This window comes from Trichosurus vulpecula, chromosome 5 (assembly GCF_011100635.1).
Source record: "Trichosurus vulpecula isolate mTriVul1 chromosome 5, mTriVul1.pri, whole genome shotgun sequence".
Classification (NCBI taxonomy): domain Eukaryota; kingdom Metazoa; phylum Chordata; class Mammalia; order Diprotodontia; family Phalangeridae; genus Trichosurus; species Trichosurus vulpecula.
The window spans coordinates 115,577,450-115,590,423 of NC_050577.1; positions in this window are offsets into that span (position 1 = coordinate 115,577,450).

Genomic DNA, 12,974 nt, shown 5'->3' on the forward strand with positions numbered 1-12,974 from the left:
AGGCCTGTTCACTGAATGGGCATTGCCTCCCTCTGAGTACATGAAAAGGCCTTAGCCTAAAAGGGCCAGGGTCTCCCATTGCATCCTGGATCATCTCCAGTTATTCTGATGAATATCAGGCCACTGGATCCAGATGGCTCTGGAGGAGAAAGTGAGGCTGGTGACCTTGCTCAGCCCAACCTCCCTCAAATCTAAGTCAACTGCAAGTCATGTCATCATTTCCCTGCTGCCACGGTCCTCTTCGAGAATGAAGGAAAAACACCACACAACAATATTACTGCTACTATAGCTTAGTAGACACTGAACTTTTGTTCAAATGTAGCTTTTGGAGAATTCGGGATCACCTCTGCACCTTGGTAAAATCAAGAAAAAGTAGAATTTTAGTGGAAGAATTTTAAATGTAACACACTTGAGAATAGCTGAAAAAATTATGGCATATGAAAAGGCATAGCAATAACCTTGAGATTACAAAAGCATACACACACACACACACACACACACACATACACTTTCACACACGGAAACCAACCTAAAGCCTTCTCCAAACCAAACCAAATCAAATCTAAAGCCTTCTCTCAAAGAGCTTACATGGTATAGAATACATGTAAGACAGTATGTGTCATAGGCAAGACTTGAACCTAGGTCTTCTTGGCTTAGCGTCTAGCTGCAGATCGTCTCATTCTGGCACGGTGACTCTCTCATGTGGATTGGAGTAGAATATCATTGCGCAGCGAATATGACAAATATAAAAGATTCAGAGAAATGGGGGATTTGTGTGAAATATTGCTAAGCAAAATAATCAGAACTCGGGGAACAGCATACCCCCAAATATAGTAATATAAATGAAAAGTTCACCAGAAGGAAGTTGAACTATGAATAATGGAAAAACCAGTGAAGGTTCTAGAGAAGAGATAACTAGTCATAGCTCCTCCCTCCTCTCCCTCATGCAAGAGAGGTGGCAGACTTACAGGACAGAAAATTGTAGACACCGTCAGACAGGCTTTCTGTATTAGATGAGAGAATGGTTTGAGGGTGAATGGGGGAGTGATTGTAATAGAAAGGTAAAAAGATTCTCCTAAAGTGAATTTTAAAAATATAACCAACTTTAAAAGTGCATTATTGAGGGAACAGGGACTATATTTATGAATCTTGGGGATAGAAGGAGGCTTGGAGATCATTTACAATATCCCTGAGAGATGCTCATTCATCTTCTACTTGCTCTTCCCCCTTTGGCTCTGGGGACAGTGATAAAATCCAAATTAATACTTATATTACTTCTGGAAGAGACATGGCAATGGCCTGCCCTATGGATCTGCTTACCATTCTTATGACTCTCCCAGAGGAAAAAACAACTCCTTTCCCTAGCCACCAATCCCCTAAGTCTGTTATCTATTCCTATTGGAATATAAGCTCCTTGAGGGCAGGGACTGTCTTTGTATCTCCTGTATTTTTGTATCCCCTTTCTGTTGTGCCTATCACACAGGGACTGGTACATAGTAGGTGCTTAATAAATGCCCATTCATTCATTCATTCATTAAACCTCCACTGAGGAGGAGTGCCTGTAAGGCAGCACATTCCACTCATGGTTTGCTAAGTTTATACTGAGCCTCTCTGTGGACATTGACTTTCTCTTGGAAAAAGGAGAGTTGGGGTCCTGCTGGAGGCAGGGGGATTGGCTAGCTGATGCCTCACGATCTCTTCCAGCTCCGTGTTACTATGATTGTTACTGGCCCCTTGACAAGACAAGACAGGGGATGAGATGATGCTTACAAAGTGCTTGGCGTTCCTAGGGGACCCAAAGTGCAGTGGCCTGTGTTTATGAGGCAGGCTTTTTTTTTTGCCAGGCATGATAAGCTGACATCTCTGATGGAAACCCTGAGGACGTGCCTGTTCCTGAAGCTGGGGTTGGCAATGTAGCTCTGTTTTAATTGGGCAGATGGGTTAGAGAACACAGGAGACTCGAGTGAAAAGAAACGTCCCACCATAACTGAAGTGGAAGTGACAGACTGTGTGGGAACACATCAGAAGGGCCCCGGAGTGCTGGGAGGAGATTCCGAGAGGTCCCCTGTTCACTTCATGAACCCGTGCAGTGGGTTTGGATGCTTCCCTCTCAGGTGATTTGAGTTTTATATCTTTAAATTATTGGAAATCTGGCATTGGGTTTGATTTCTGTCTCAGGGAATCCACATTGCCTGTTGCCTCTGTTTCTCCTTACCCAAACTTGGCTTAGAGAGTTTTCCAGGTGACCTGGGCTGGCCAAAGAACACTCTCTTGTCCCCACATGCTGATCTCAGCCTGGAGTAGTGATTTTCCCCACTCCATTACTCCCACCTGGTACCCCAGATGGAAGGTTGTCCTCTGTCTTCTTCCCCTTTGCCGAATGTGCCCAGAGCATACGAAGACGCTCATTTCACCCCTGCTCCTTTATTCATAACCAACATTCTTCCTAGTGTGCCCTCATTGCTTTTCTCTGTTTACACAAATCCTGTGCATCCCCTATGGGTTTGTCTTGTCTCCCTAAAGAGAATTGTAAGCTACTTTTCAGGGGCGGCAGCCAGTACTCATGGATTCTCTTCCTGTTCTCTTGTGAACTTCTTTTAATAACTGAAAAATTACTTCCCCTTTCCTTGAAACGGGCTTTCACTACCTTTATTTTTTTTTTGAAAGAAGATTTGCTCCTGTGGAAGATAGAAAGTTCTCTTCAGCACCATTGGTTGCAATGTCGGGGCTTTGGAAAGAGCAGAGCAGAGTCAAGATGTTCTTTGCCCCCGGGGCAGACCCCTTGGTCGTTGTCTCCCAGAGCCTGGGATTTCCTACCCTAGTCTAGCAGCTCAGCCCAGGCTCCCTCCTTCCTGGAGGGCTCTGTCTAAATTTAAATACCAGGGAAAAGGTTCCCACCTGAGAAACAAAGGGATTCCCACCCACACTGCAGCTCTCAAACCACCAAACTGCCTCTATGGGCAATTTCCCCTCTTCATGAGCAATTATGCTGAAGCATACATCCAGCTCTGGAGGTGGTGGGGGTGGGGATGGGAAAGGTGTGATGGCAGAGGGGAACAGCAAGGTTTATAATTGGAGGAAGAGAAGTAGGCCTAGCTTTCTTATTCAACTATTATCTACCTGTCGAAATTCCCAGTAATTTCTTTGCCTCTATTTCTATCCTGAATTGCTTGCAGCCTATGTGACCTTGTCTGGTGAATCTTGGTTTCATTTTCCTACTGCGGACAACTTTCTTTTTTGTTTGTTAGCATTTTTTGCTCACTGTGATGGTGGGGGATTGAAAGCTGGCTTCAGAGTCAGGAACACCTGGGTTCAAGTCTTGGCATTGACACACACTGACCGTATGACTTTGGGCACCCAACCTGTGTGTGTGTTTATCCTTCGTTCTTGGAAAGGATGATGACATCAGGGAAATGATGACATGACTTGGAGTTAACTTTGATTTGAGGGAGGGAGAGCTATGCAAGGTCACTAGCCTCACTTTTTCCTTCAGGGCCATCTGGGTCCAGTGGCCCGATATTCACAAGGACTACTGGACTTGTGGTCCAGGATGCAATGGGAGACCCTGGCCCTTTCAGGTTCTCACTTTTGAGTGAGGTAACACACATTCAGTGAATAGGCCTCTTTAAGAAGTGAATTTTGGGGAGGCAATCCAGACTAAGTGACTTGCCCAGGGTTACACAGCCAGTAAGCGTACAGCATATGCGGTCACATTTGAACTCAGGTCCTCCTGACTCCAAGGCCAGTGCTCTATCCATGGCACCACCTACCTGCTCTGACACCCAATCTATTTGTGCTAGTGTTACCTCATTTGCGAAACAAAGGAGCAGGATTTGGTGCTATGGTCCACTTTCAGTCTTCTCTCCAGCCTCTTACCCATTCCTCCTGGTCAGACCTGGCTATCAGTTATCACTTTCCCTAGAAAGGCAGAATCCTGAAAAATCATAGGCTAGCTGGAAGAGACCTTAAAGGTCATTTTAACTCATCTTTCTCATGACAAATAAAGAAACTGAGGCTGAGGTGATGATAATGGAGGGATCACACAGTTATAGTGTGGTAGCATAGATGGTGGTGTGAGAGAGGGGCTGGAAAGGAAAGGGATTCTCTTGAGATGATGGTTGGTCTTCTGAGACCCAGCACATTAGATTGCAGTCTCCTTGAGGGCAGGCACTGTCTTTCTTTTTATGTATATCTACAATGCTTAGAACAGTTCCAGGCACGCAGCAGACACTTAATAAACGTTTGTCTCTTGACTATAGACCAACGGAGAGTAATCCCCTCTGAGTGACCCTAATCTCTCCTTCCTCTGAACACTCCTTACCATTTGCATGTTTTTTCACTTACATAATTTTATTCTGTTTTGTTTATTTTAATGCTTGTTCTGTCTTTCCTACTAGATTGCGAATCCCCTGAGAGGTTCTGTCTACTTACCTCAGAGGAAAGTTAGCAGAGACTCAAATGGTATAGGCTATACCATTTGCCAGCCTTAAAAGACTCTGTGAATACCCATTGTTTGCATATGGTAGGACCTAATAAGTCTTTGTAGGACTCAAGGTATCAACTGCATTTTTTTTAATACCCAGGGTTCAACTTTCTTTTCTGCAAGAGAACTATGGATATGGCTGGAGGAATCTGCCCTGCAGATTGGTTTCAAAACATATGGTTGTAATTCCAACAAATTTTGCAGCCTGTTAAATTTTCACCAGTGTTTCCCAAATTTGTACAAATTGCTAGGCTGCAGGAGAAATCAGAGAACATCCCCAACCCTACAAAGGCGTTTGTATGGCTGAAGCCCTGATCACAATATCCCTGGCAATCAATCGAAGCCTTCTCAACCCTCGCTCGGCACACATGTGCACAGTCACACATGCACACACTGAATATGTACACATTGGTGCCCGTGCACACTTTTTTTTTGGGGGGGACGATTTAATATTTTGTTTTGCCTCCAATTACATGTAAAACAAATTTTAACCTTCTTTTAAAAAAATTTTGAGTTCCAAATTCTCTCTCTTCTTCCCTCCCTTCCCCGCATTGAGAAGGCAAGAGATTTGATATAGGCTTACATGTACAGTCATGCAAAACATATGTCCACATTAGTCATGTTGTCACGTACACTTTCATGTATAAAGCTACATAGTCATGCTTACACGTGCACTCATAAACACAGTTCCACTTCTTTTGGCACTTGTCCATACACATGAATGCTTGTATACATGCACACGCTCTTCCCAACACAAATTCATGTACACATATATAGCCCACTTCCTTTGTAGCCTGTTGCTGTCCTCTGCACACATGTACATATATGTATACACATATCTACTGGCATATACATGTATATGTGAGTACGCAGTATATGTATATATTATGTGTATAATGCATATACATATGTATATATGTAAATGTGAATGTGTACACATGTATATGTGTATGCATAATCATATGTATATGCACATGCAAATTTGTGTGTGTACATGTATGTGTCTAAGCATGTATATATGTATATGTGTGTATACATGCCTACATATGTAAATGCATGGCTACATCTACACTCTACGTCTATATCTATATCTCTCTATATCTATCCCTCTATCTCTATCTCGACCTCTATCTATATGTGTCTCCCACATCCTTTGCATCCATGGCCCTCCCTCTCACCCTCACTGGCTCCTGAACAGCCCTGGCCCCTGTGGATTGCTCCAGCCTCTCCCTCCCTCCTTCTCCGGAAAATTAGCCTCACGTCATCTAATCTGACTCTGACTCCACCACTTTGGCTTCATGATGATGACAGAGTGGAGCTATTCAGCTGTCAAGCGCTCAGCTTATTGCCCAGATGGACAGCACCTTGGAAACCTCAGAGAGGCTTCTTCTCCCCCTCCCTTTGCCGGGGTAATGAGTCTCCCAGTTGCTTTTTTAAGTGCCCCTCACATCTGCCTTTAATTTTAATGCCTCTTGCCTGCTGACCTTTCTTCCCAGCAGCCAGCCTAAGTGCGATTCCCATAATTAGCTTAGTGATAATTTAATCTTTTTCTTTGGATTTGATTGTTTTTGAGGGGCTCGGGACCAGGGCCAGGGTAAAAGAGACCTTTGCTTTCTCTGCAACCTTTGCCTTTATTGACCCTTTCTTTGTTAAACAGAGGGTTAGCGCAGGAGGGAGGTGATGGGGGTGTAGGGGGGAGACAATTTCAGAGGAGCATCTTGGCCTAATGGATGGCATTCGCAGCTGCGAGCTCAGATCTGAATCCTCTTCCTATCTCTGTCACTGACTTCCAGGATGTCTTGAAGTTACTGCTCCTTCCTGGTGACTCAGTTTCATCCAAAGAGTGACTCAGTTTTTCTGGAGGTAGATATTTGGGTGTGGGTCTTACAAAGTGCTTTGAGAGCCTTAGGTGAAGAGTGATCAGAAATGCAAAACCGAATTATTGCTCTCAGGGGTCCTGGCAGGTTAGCGACCCTTTTAGGGCCAAGGTAGGGAAGACAGACGAAAGGGAGTCATTTTCTATTGGGGTTCTCCCCTCCCCATCCTATCTTATTCACATGATTAGGTGATATTGAACTTGAACCCAACTGTGCCCTTCTGTGCCAACGTGTGTCCGACCTCATCTGTGCTGGGCAGTCTCCATGTCTGTCCTGTGTAGAAGTAATCTCGGTGAAGTGGCAAGAACCTTAGATTTGGAGTCAGAGAGCCTGGGTTTGAAGACTGGCTTTGCTATTTGCTAATGCACTTTCCTTATCTGCAAATCGAGGGTAACAATCAATAGTACCTACCTCTTAGGGTTGTTGTGAGAATCAAATGAAATAATATCTGTAAAGAGCTGAGCACAGTGCCTGGCACATAGTAGGCACTTAGTAAGTGCTTAGTCAGTTCCCTCCTTTCCTTTCGCCTAAGAGGCAGTGGTATTTGTCGGTGCAAGAAGTTTTTGACTGACAGCTGGGAAACCTCACCTCTGTTCTTAAATCACCGCCTCGTCTTCCCCCTCCATAAAATGGGCACTGCAGTGCTTCCTTCTTTCCTAGACTCACAAAACAACAAAGTCCATAGGAGAGCAGAGAATCCTGGGAGTTCAGACTTGTAGGGTACTCTTGGAAAAGAGAAGCCAGGTGAAACTTAAGATGATGTGAACACCTAGGCTTCATCCATCTCACACTAAATGCATGAACAGAATTCTGACACTCGAAGGGTATGAAACCTCCAGACTTTTGGAGAGCGGAAGGCGCAAAGTGACTGAGCTAGAACTTTTCAGAGGGAAATATCAAAAAGCCCCCAAAGAGGAACTTATTTCTGTGGGATTTAATTTTGTGTGATCCAGCTTTCTTTTTGGATGAACAGCTGGAAGTATAAAGGAGTGGGGGGGGGAAGTGGAGAGGAGGAAGGTAGGTAATTCAACTAATAATCAATGGATATTTACTACATGGAGGGCCCTGTAATGGGCATGAGTAACCTGGGCAAGAGAGGGAATAGTGGGCCAGCAGTGCATGGCGGGCAATAGAAAGCGCAGTGTCCCTCTTTGCCTCCTCCTGCAGCCTAGAAAACAAGGTCTTTGATTTATGAGCTAACTTTTAATTAAAAGAATGGTGGGGAAAAAAAAAAGAAAAATCTTGTCTTGCCTTTACAGGATGAATGGTTCCCAATCTGAACTAATTTGCGTGTGTGTGTGTGTGTGTGTGTGTGTGTGTGTGTGTGAGTTTGCATGACACTGTGATTGCCATCCTAGTTAGAGCTCCTTTCCCCCTGCCGCTGCTGGCTGCATCTCTGCCCTCCGGCTGCTCCTAAGCAGCTCTGTCAACCTGCTTTCTTGGCGTTAGTTCCTCCCCTATACCTTGCAATTTATTTTTTTCAGCTTCCTCTAAACACTGTATTTAAAGGGACACTGTCAGTTCCATTCCTGGTAGTCTGGAGGGGTTTTTCCACAGCCTCTTTAAGTATGGCAATGTTTATACCATCAGCAACCAAGAGGACTTTTTTATATGTGGTTCCCTAATCCTCTCCTTAGTAAGTCTCGATCCCCTGTCACCCATCACCTTCCGCTGACACTTCTCTCCACACATCAGGTGCCCTGTGGAATTCATCAGACACACAGCCCTTGCTCTCTGGGAGCTGATCTTCTCTGATAAGACTGGAGCTGACACGGGCATGAGCAATATAGTATGTTCAGATTTAACCTTGCCATCCTTAAGCCCTAATATTTGTGCACCTGGGCTAACAACCAGCTCTGGCAGGGAGGGAGCTATATAGCTCTTGTTTTCCATAGGCCATCTTGAATGTGGCTAGGATAGCTTATCATTTTCATATACATTTCTTTGCGGAATAGAATCAAAGATATTTAGAACTGAAAAGGGTCTCAGGGGGTTGAATGGAGGAAGTCTTGGTTGTTAATTATTATTTGTACAATCTTAGGCAGGTCACTTGGTCGCTGTTGGTCTCAGTTTCCTTATCTGTAAAATGGTTGGGTTGAACTGGGTGGACTAATAATGCTATGAAGGCACCCTAGAATAATCGAATCCTACTGCTTTATCTTGGAAATAAGGAAATTGTCAAGCACTGTGATGAACTCCTGTAATCCCTGGCTCTGGACTGGTGGGTTCTCAGCTGTAGTGAGCTAAGCTCTTCGGGCATCTGCACTAATGTCAGAGCTACCAGGTTGCCTAACAAGGGGTGAGCCAGCCCAGGTAGGAAATGGAACTGGTCAAAGTTTTCATCGCAGTTAGAGTAGGGTTAGGTCTGCGAGGGAGTAACCCCTGGATTTCCATCTGGGCAAGATAAAGAGACCAAGGCTTAAAAAAAAGAAGCAAGAAAACTGAACCCTCAAGGAAAAGAATGACTGATTTATTTATGTATCTTTGTGATGTCCCATAATTACTTTCTAGAGTTAGTATTACTTTCATACCGTCTTCCCTTGTAGGATCTTGGTATCTTGTTCCTATCATTTGGGAACCAGAGCGCTGTGATGGGAATCAGTGTGTGGTAGCCTGGGACCCTGAGTCCCAGAGGAGGGAAAAATCAGCTCCATCCTGATTGGTAACAACATACAGGGTTAAGGATAGTCTGTGTATCCAAGAACCCAAAACTTAAAAGAGTAGAGAGCTTGTCCATGAAGCAGACCCAACCCCACCCCCAACCCCAGGGAAATAGGTGAACAGGGTTCCTACAACTCAAATGAAATGCAAAACCAATAGCAAGACCCTTGGGAAGCAACATGATCTGCTTGCTGGGACGCTGTGTCCAGCTGAGCTCAGAGTGGCAAACTCTAACCCCTTCTTTGCCACTGACTCGAGTTAGGGACGGTAACTTTCTTTCACTGTGCATCAGTTTCACTTTCTACAATATCAGGAAGCATGGGCTTTGTTTCTGCTGTTTGCGTACATCCTATCATGCACTGTTTGAGAACAGACGCTAGGGAAAGCTCATTGGATCGTAGATATGGAGCGGGAAGGAATCGTAAGACACGGAGTGTGCAGACGTGGGCTTTTAGAGCTGGAAGAGACTTGGGGATTTTAGGTTTAGAACGTGGAAGGGCCTCAGAAGTAATCTAGTTCAATTCCCTCGCTTTGCAGATGAAGAAACTGAGGCCCAGGGGGAAGTCACTTAGGAATGGTGCTGATATTTGAACTCAGGTCCTCTGGTTCCAAATTCAGTGTCTTTTCTACTCTCCCACACTGTCTATACTTACAATAGGGCACTTAAGACACTGTAGGATAGTTACCTGCAAACTAAAGTCATGGCGGACCCTTGATAATCCTCCAGACTGGCATGGGGTAGCAATGCCAAGCAAGATTTGAACCCAAGTCATAGGAGGAGCATAAGATAATAGATTTAGTGATAAAAGAGACCTTGGAGGCATTGACGTCCACCCCCACCTCCCCCTTTTTTAATTGAAGAGGAACTGAGAACTGGAAATGTTAAAACACTAGAAGGACCGGGAGTGTCATTTGATGCAAAAATTTTCTTGGTCCTTAGAGATATTCTTAAATTCTCATCCTCTTGCTAAGTGATTTTCCCATGTTCGTACAGGGAGTAAGGTGTAGTACCCAGATTCAAATCCAGGTCTTCCTCTTTCCATTTCTTCACTATTATGTTCACTAGGTTACAAGCTCATTGAAACCACAACGGAGCTGTTGATGACTTTTTCCTGCTCAGCTGTGACCCAGGAAGAACTGTCTTCTGTGAACTCATCTTAAAGAATGGTCTCCCCAGTCCTCCCCAATCAAGAGTCCTTGGGGATCCTGGGAGCCAGGATCAAAGCAGAGTGGTGGAGTCCCCCTCTTCGGGGGTCTTCAGGCAAAGCCTGGATGGACACTTGTTGGGTATTTTATAGACAATTATGGGTTAGACCAGGTGGCTGCTGAGGTATCTTCCAACTCAAAATTCAATGATTATATGATGTCTCTTAAGTCTTGAGTATGGTATAAGCCTTGAATGTTTCTATTTCATCCGCTGTAGCAATCCAAGAGGCCTGCTGACCACTAGTTGTTGGGTGTGCTTTAATGATGATACCTTCTTTTTGTGTGTTAGACTAAAGGTTTACTGAGGCAGCTGATAGTGCAGTGGATAGAGCATTGGCCTTGGACTCAGGAAGTTTCTTGTTGTTCAGTCATTTCAGTCGTGTCTTAATCTTCATGACCCTTTTGGGGTTTTCTTGGCAGAGATACTGGACTGGTTTGCCATTTCCTTCTCTAGCTCATTTTACAGATGAGGAAACTGAGGCAAACAGGGCTAAGTGACTTACCCAGGGTCACAGTTAAGTAAGTGTCTGAGGTCGGGTTTGAACTCAGGTCTTCCTGGCTCCAGGCCTGGCACTCAATCCATTGTGCCACCTAGCTGCCCAGAATCAGGAAGATCTTAATTCAAATCCAGCCTCAGACACTTCCTAGCTGTGTGACCCTGGGCAAGTCACCTAACCTTTTTGCCTCAGTTTCCTCAACTGCAAAATGGGGATGATGGTAGCACCTACCTCATAGGGTTGTTGTGAGGATCAAATAAAATAATGTTTATGAAGTTTTTAGCACAGGGTCTGGCATACAGTAAGCATTATATAAATGCTTGTTCTCTTGCCCTTCCAACTCTCAAATTTCATGATTTTGCAAATACACTAAATGCAATCATTCAATTCACCATCATTTACTGGGTGCCTACTATGTGCAGGGCATTGTGTTTAGCAATGGAGATACAGTGATGAAAAGGGCCAGTCCATGCCCCCAAAGATCTTACCTTCTAGTAGGGTTGGATAAGAGATGCACACAAACTTAGAATTTGCGATATAATCGATAAAAGTTAGAAAACAAGGTCCAGTAGCGAGGGCACTGCTTTTGGCTGAGAAAGATCAGGAGAAGTTGCCAGTTCCTTCTTTCTTTGGGCCCTTCCTCTGTAAGAAGAGTAAGATTCCCCTTAACCTTCGACTGATTCAGTCAAAGGGCCACACTTGAGGACCTAGAGGGCCACATGTGTCCTTGAGGCCACAGGTCCCCCTCCCCTGCTCTTAACTTTCACCCCACAATCATGGAGTCAGGAATCCTGTCCAATTTCTACCTCGGGAAAGCGATAGTATTTCCCTTTGTGTCTTGGCAGACCAAGGGCTGGTATGCAAGATGACATCATTGGTGCTAATTTTATCTACTGTCAATGGCAGCCCAGTACAGTGTTGTGAGGCACTCTGGCAGTCTTGGTATATGAGTGGATTGGGGTTTTCTCTCCTTGCCTTCCCTGCTCCTCCCACTCTTGAATATAGGCTTCCCCCTGTTTTGGCCTGTTCTTTCTCATTGCTAGACCTCCTTCCTTTGCCTCTGAGTCATTCTCTGCTTCCTACATCTGGTTCTGAACAATCCATTCATTTATTCATTCATTCCCTCAATAATCGTTAAGTGCTTACTATGGGCCTGGCATTTGCTCAGTGCTGGAGATACAAACACAAAATACCCCTAACTAGGCCCTGACCTCAAGGAGCTTATATTCTATGGGGGGGTAAATAATCGTAAGTATAGAGAAGTAAATTCAAAATACACACAAAGCAAATTTAAAGTAATTGGGGGAGGGGAATACTAGCACCTAAGGATAGCAGGATATGCCTCATGTTGGAAGTGGCCCTTGGACTGAGTCCTGAAGGAAGCTTGGGATTCCAGTCGAATTGAAGGAGGGCCCTGTCCACAGGAGGGGATAGTCAAGTTAAAAGTATGAAATTTTATTATATTTAATTTAATTTTATTATACTATATTGCAGAAATGCTTGTTTTATTCACTAAACTTAAAAGAAAAGCATGGAGGCAGGGCATTAAAGAAATAGCAGAAAGGCAAATGCAGGAAGTGATTCAACCAGAGTCTATCCTTATCTGACTATCTGCCAAGTGTTGTGGTATGTCATATTTTCTAGACTGTGTGGTATGCCAGAGAGATCTCTGGATTCGAACTTATAGGGCTTAGGTTAGAAGTCTAACCCCTTTGCTTGTTATGAGAGTGGCTTTGGGCATATCACTTAACTTTTCTTTGCCTCAATTTCCTTTTCTGTCAAAAAATAATTGGTCTATTTGTATTAAAGGGTCATTGTGAGGACTGAAATAAGTCCTTTGCACAAGGTAGGCCTGAATCAATGTTTGTTGCTTTGCATTAAATAATAGATGAGGAATATTTTAAGAACTCTATAGGGCTACATAAATGTGACTGATTATTACTTTTAGGCCCTTTGTGGGGGCTCCTGAATAAATAAAATATGTGATATCAGCTCTCTAGGAGAGTTCAGGTTCACAGAACAAGATAAAGTCAAGTAACATAAAACTATACGTAAGATCTTCAGCCTTAAACAAAACACAAAAGGAAGTTTGATATAGTGGATAGAGCTGTCTTGGAGTAAGGAATACATGGGTTCAACCCCGCCTCCTGTCCATACTGACTGGGTGACCCTGGGCATGAGATTTAGCCTCTCAGTGCCTCAAGTTACAGAGTCAGTTTGATCTAAATTGACAGAAGGGGTTTCCTCATT